Raw genomic sequence first — 6,366 nt, 5'->3', positions numbered from 1 at the left:
GTTCCTTCAAGGGGTGGTAAAACTAGTGGTAACCTGTTGGGCCAGTCTGCGCACCCGCCAAAAATGGCGGGTTGGATTGGGATTTTGAGCCCGCTGCCCACCAAAGTCCGCCCCGACAAAACTCGCCACCCGCCTAAGCTAGCCCCACTAAAGCCTGTTACCCACTAAAGTCCGCCTCACCTATTCGTTAAGCTCGTCTCGCTTTAAGCCCGCCATTTTTTAGTTCATTCTAGTAATATAAATTCTTGATGGTTTTATTTTATACATTTATTTGTAAATATATGCAATATCTATAATATAAGAAAGGAAATTGTTCTGGAAAACACCCAAATACCCTTCCTTCCAATTTTGCCACCTCTCCAAAATGGGGGCAATTTTGGTCATAAATTTACTTTTTTCAACTAATGATGTCATATAATTGACTTCCAATTATATAGTTGTTGCTTTTTGTCTTTGATAATTAATTTGGAGTAAATTGATGATGTCATTTTGCGTTGTTTGGTTACATACAAACTAATGTAGCTACTTTAATTCAAATTTCTCTGAAATCATCACTCTCTATGGTTCTTCCTCTTCAGTACTGTCTTCTTTCTCTTTCTGTATCTCACCACCATCCTCTTATCTCTCATTCATTTCTCTTCTCTCTATTCCTTCTCTTTCTCTTTCTGTTTGTCATCCTTCTCTAACGTATGATTTTTGCCCTAATACCAACAATTTTCAGTTTCAAATATGTGATATTTGATATACCCTAATCCCAATATTTTTTCGGTTACAAATCTGTGATATTTGATTTGTGTGGGTGCGATTTTTGGTTTCAGGTGTGTTTCGACGGTTGAAAGCAAACATATGTGTGGCGACCATGGTTTTAGGTGTGTTCTTACCGTGGAAACGGGCTTAATACGGTTGTGATGGTGGTGGTTGAAACGGGATAGCAACGATATGATTGTAGTTGGCGGTTTCCGTCGACGAGTGTGGTGCGTATGCACTGACCAACTTCTTTTGACTACTTCTGTAATATTAGTGAATCTTACTGAGATTTCCTATTTAAACTTTCAGGTTCTCTAGCAGATAAATGTGAAAAGCTTTATGGTGAAGTGAAATGGACGGGGGAAATCACTGTTTGAAAGGTTTATAAAGGTTTATAATTGGTTATCTGTTTAAATTTAGGGTTTTCAGTTTTTGATTAGGGTTTTTGTGTTTAATGTGATAATTCTGTGATAATCACAATACTAATATGTGACTTTAGATGCAACAGTTATGTTAGCTTTCATAAGTTGGTCTTTATGCTGTTAAACAGTTTGAGTCCGATTCTTTATAAAGCTTTGATGATTTAAGCACGTCAATCACTGTTTGCATTATTTCAGGTTTAGCAATCCAGTTGAATCCGATTGAACAGGGCAAGATGGACAGTGGAAGCTGCAACCAACCACATTTTGCTGTGAGTACAAAGGATATTAAATTTGTTTTGATCTTATATTCTTACATCATGGATGTGAAAGGTAATGTTTTGAGTTTTCCTAAATTGGGGTGCAGCAGCAAAATGTTTGCTTAGTTATTCCAAAAAATAGAAAGTTGGTGTCATTGTATGTTTCAGTTTTGTTCTTACTGCAACTGGGTCGGAGGCTGACCAAGATTTATCTTGATTAATAGATTATCGATAAGTCCTTCAGCTTTCTCACTACTGTTAAAGTTGTTTAACATTCTATAAAGGCAACACATGTTGAATCTAAAAGTAATGAAAGACTAATTTGAATGAGGCTGGGAATGTTTTTGTATGTCTTTATAATATTCAATTTTAATGTATTTTTAATGTATTTTGAGTTTGTCTATGGACTGGTATGAGTTTTTTGAGTTGCTAAATGCTGTCAAATATTTTGGTATCTTTCGCGAGTTATTGAAAACTACCAATATTGAGTTGGATAACTTGAATGTGTGGATGATGCCATTGGTTTTGCATAAAAAATTCCAGCATTGTGTAATGATAGTCCTGCAAATGAATATTTGAGAAAGAACACTATGGATGATATTGAATCCTTCTAACAGGGGCTTTTGACAACTTTTGACTATTTGAAGTGTGTTAAGGTATGACTCAAACAACTATCGTGATTCTTCTTATTATTTAGAATTTCTTGAACTAATTTGGTATAACTCGAATTTTTTTCATTATTTCTCTGAATTAAGACCCATTTTGGGTTTCTTTCCCTTTTACGCATATCATCCAAAAGGTGGCACCTTTAGCAACCTAGAAGAGTGTTTTCAATGAAAACCAACCTGGGTGTTGTTATTACTTGGAAAACGGATGGAATGGGAGTGGCTTTATTAAGCGAAATGGCTAACGCCGAGGTTGAGATTAGTCCTTTTGTGTTTGCATTGGCTTTCAACCAAACTTTTGTTTCTGGTTTCTATGTGATACATATTATGTTTTCAGCTTTAATATGGTTTACTTTTAAGTATCTTTAACTACATATGTTATTTTTGTAGATCTCATTGGGGTCGTCGATGAAGTTGGATACATGCTGACCCATATGGGGGGAAAGAAGGCGCAGGTGAATCTGGTGTTAAGGGATTTGTGGTATGTTACTCTTAAATTGTCTGTTGTTTGGTGGTTATACACACATCACATAATTAACCAATCTATCTCTCTTTTAGGGACAATACGTTGAATTGTACATTAAGGTTTGTGGTTTTGATTCCATTTTAAGGTTTTTATTGTTAGGTTTTTTTAATTAGGGTTTTCAATAACCATATGCAATGTTCTTCTATTTAGGGTTTTAAAAAATCATTTTGTTGTTTTGATTTCTGACTTTGTTATTTGATTTTCTGACAGGTTAACATTTTGTTGAATATTCATTTTGTAAGCTTGAATTTATTGTTCTAATTTCTGAGTTGTTGTTTTGAATTCTGACAGTGTTGTTTTGAATTTAGTTCACATTCTTTGTTTATGGTCTATTATGTGCGTTATTTGTGTCTGATTCAATCGAGAGCGGTGAACTGTCTCTTGAGGAAACTTTATATGTTCTATCTTTTCCAGGAGCAACGTTACTTCTGTTATGCACATACACATACAAAGCATGTGAATGTGAAGATGCTGACAGGGAAATCAGTGAAAGTCTTTATGCTCCTTTAAATGACCAGAAAGAAAGAAACAAGGTCCAAAATTGGGATGAATATGTTGGCAAAGAAACCCTTGAAGCTCTTTATTCTGGGGTAATTTCAGTCTTCACTTTTTCTATAACTCTGCTTCTGATTTTTGAAGTTGTTCAAGGTGTTTTTAACATGGTGGTGTTTGGTAATAGGCAAGAGATACATATTACAGAGGATAGCCTTTGATACTTGATGACATGTTTGATAGAGTTGAGGTATTTTTTTTCCCCAATTCACCACTTATGCTTCTTAACTTCTCATATTTATACTGCTCTTATGAATCTTACTCATATTATAGAAATTATGGAAACAGTTGAAGCTTAAGTGGTATGGTTCCAAATCAGCTGTTAAATACTCTCGATGTAGTATCAGGAGACAATCAACATATGCTGATGCTGAGGTAATTTTCTTCACAAGTTTAGATTAACAACTTTTTATTTACTCTAGCTATGACATCAATTTCAGTTGTTGATACTTTAAGTTGTAGTTGCATGATGCTCTTAATAATGTTAAGAATGCTAATTGGATAGAACGATGTTGGGTTACTCCTTATTGACTTTTCATGTGGCTGACAAAGTTATTATTGAGAAAAATTCAAATGCTGCATTGACTATAGATAAGACCTGTAAGGAGTTTATGGAGAATAGGTCGCTAATCTTGAAATGGATGTCACCATGTGAGGAAGAGAGCTGGATTGAAAACTATAATCGGGTAATTATAATCTCCCTTGTGCATTTTTTCTGCATTTTTTGGTGGAGTTGGTTGTGTACAGTTTTGGTAAGACTGTAAGAGTGAATCAAAACATATATTGTCAAATAGCAAATCACTAAAACTGATATGCTGTAGAAGAAAGACAAATGCAAATCAGTGTCCATTTTCTAATTGATAGTGCATTGCCCGATTATAAAAAATAGGATATTTTAGATTTATCTTACTGCAAGCTTCATCATTTCTTTTAATGGTTGCACAAGGGAGACCATTTTGAATATAATAATTTTTTCATGTTACACATCAATTTAAAATAGGATGAGTCATGGTATGTATGGAGTGTTGTATCTGTTTTTCGGCGTAGCTGCGAATTGGATTTGAAGTCTGGATTTTTTGTTCCAGTATGTGCGATAACAGGTTGGTCTGATCTTAGTGCAGTCGGAGTTATGTTTGTTCTGATCTTGGTGAGTGCGTGTTTTCAGTTAGGAGGTGATAGCGATAGAGTTTTCGTTGCTACTGTATCTATTATATTTGTAGGATGTTGTTGTTATTATGCAGTCTGTTTTTTTTAAAGTCTATTTTTTTCTAATTCTGGTTGTATCATAGCACATAGGGGTAACTCTGATGTTTCAATGTTCAATTCTGTTTTTTATTTTATGTATGTTTTGTAAGAAGAAATGGATGAAGAAACAAATCATATCAATCTTTTTGAGAATTCTTATGGAGTTAAAATCAAATGAAGTCATGGTAAGAAATTCCCCTAAATTTGGTTTAGTCAAATCTTTAAACTATTACACATCAGTTTATGCTGTTCAGCTGCAGTCATCAAGACAACAGAGTTTACAGAATCAGGTGATTGAGAAATAGGTCCATCAATATTGTTTTAAGTGTTAGCTCCAGAATCTGCCCAACATCACTTTAGGCACTGCGACTTTGCCAAATTGGTATGGTTCTTCACCCTCTTAGCATCCAAATACAAACCGGCATAGATTTACCTCACTGGTTGCTTCAATGGCTAAATTATAGATTTACTTCACTTGCTTCAATGGCTAAACTCTAATAACCCAGTCAACTATTGTGTACCACACTGTGGAGAACTTAGTAGGCTAGAAACTTGTGTAGAGTCTTTCAGAAGAAAGTGTTCGAACCGCAGCTGGTGGCCGAAGAAGCTTTGGACAGTGTGCTGGAATTTAACAAAGCAAATTTAGAGTTATGAATTAGGAAAAAATCATTGCAGTTTAAAGAGCAGGTGGAAGAAATCAATCAGTGCAGCTTGAAGAGCAGGTTCCTCTTGCTTAAGAGATCAATGTTATAAAAGTTGATGCCGGTTGTTTTCGAGAAAGATCTCTGTGTACGGAGAGAAGGGGATTATTCTCAATGCAAGCAAGAAATTTTAGCCATCAAGTCGGGACTGCAATTTGCAAGGGAGCTGAAACTGGACAATGTGTTATAACAGGATGTACTAAGTGTAGTTGATTATATAAACTCCATAAGTTTTTCTATTGTACTTGACCCTATAGTGTCAGACTGTAGAGAACTTTTAAGTAAGTTTAAGAAAGTTACAATCTCCCCTGATAAGTTTTAGAAAGCTACAATTATACTTGATCTTTTAAATGAAGTAGTCCCTCCTGTACGGTTCCTTCTGTTTTCTCTTGATGAAAAACTTTTACTTCAAAAAAATATATAGAAATTCATATAAGAATGAAAAATGAAGAGTAAAAATCTTAAAATTCTTAAACTAACAAGCAATTAGCCAAACATTTGTGAAAAACCATAATTTCTTTTCCACTCTCTTCCTTTTCCACATGCATTTGCTTAAACCATAATTTCTTTTCCACTCTCTTGCTTTTTCAACGATTTTACCTGCAAGCATCTTACTGAGAGGTTAGTGAATTATATTACTCCACGTTTGTTTTTATAAAAAATTTAGTAGAATTACACTATCACTTTGATTTTGATTAAAATTAATACTTGAGAGTTTTTTTTTAATATTTTTTTTAATGTTCTCTAAAAAGATATGGAAAACTGACATAACAATTTGCAGATGGGGTAAATGAGCACCATTTTTCTCTAATGTAATTCAAGTATTTTTTTTTGGTAAGAATGTAATTCAAGTAATTAACATGTTAGAAGCTGTAATGATATTTCAAACTAGGGTATGTTTAGAGTTAGTTTCACTTTCTCTTTGTGATAAAAATTCACCTTTTTAGTTGCAAATTGATAAGTTAAAGTTGTTGCCTAACCTAAATCAAACACATATATATTTATTAATAATTTTTTTCACCAAAATTTATGTCAATTATAAAATGATTATTTAGTTGATGTTTATAATAATAATAATAATAATAATAATAATAATAATAATAATAATAATAATAATAATAATAATAATAATAATAATAATAATAATAATAATAATAATAATAATAATGAAAATCATATTAACCCAAATTATGCTTATATTTTATCATTTGATTTGACAATGCTATGCGCATTAAAAAATTTACGAATCAA

The 6,366-nt window shown here is 33.2% G+C and overlaps 1 long non-coding RNA gene across 2 annotated transcripts; it reads left to right on the top strand.

Annotated features, from left to right (window-relative positions):
* Positions 1 to 569: 569 nt before the first annotated feature.
* On the top strand, positions 570 to 1,831 carry LOC131655587 (uncharacterized). Of its 2 annotated transcripts, none has more exons than XR_009299825.1 (3): positions 570 to 687; positions 819 to 974; positions 1,057 to 1,182. It is a non-coding gene; the product is annotated as an uncharacterized LOC131655587 (long non-coding RNA). The 2 variants fall into 2 exon arrangements; XR_009299826.1 differs by adding an exon at positions 1,365 to 1,831 and having other exon boundaries at positions 579 to 974; positions 1,057 to 1,127.
* Positions 1,832 to 6,366: the final 4,535 nt, after the last annotated feature.

The sequence above is a fragment of the Vicia villosa genome, linkage group LG3, assembly GCF_029867415.1.
Source record: "Vicia villosa cultivar HV-30 ecotype Madison, WI linkage group LG3, Vvil1.0, whole genome shotgun sequence".
Lineage (NCBI taxonomy): Eukaryota > Viridiplantae > Streptophyta > Magnoliopsida > Fabales > Fabaceae > Vicia > Vicia villosa.
Note: the sequence above shows the minus strand (reverse complement) of the source record. Positions and strands in the feature narration are given on the sequence as shown.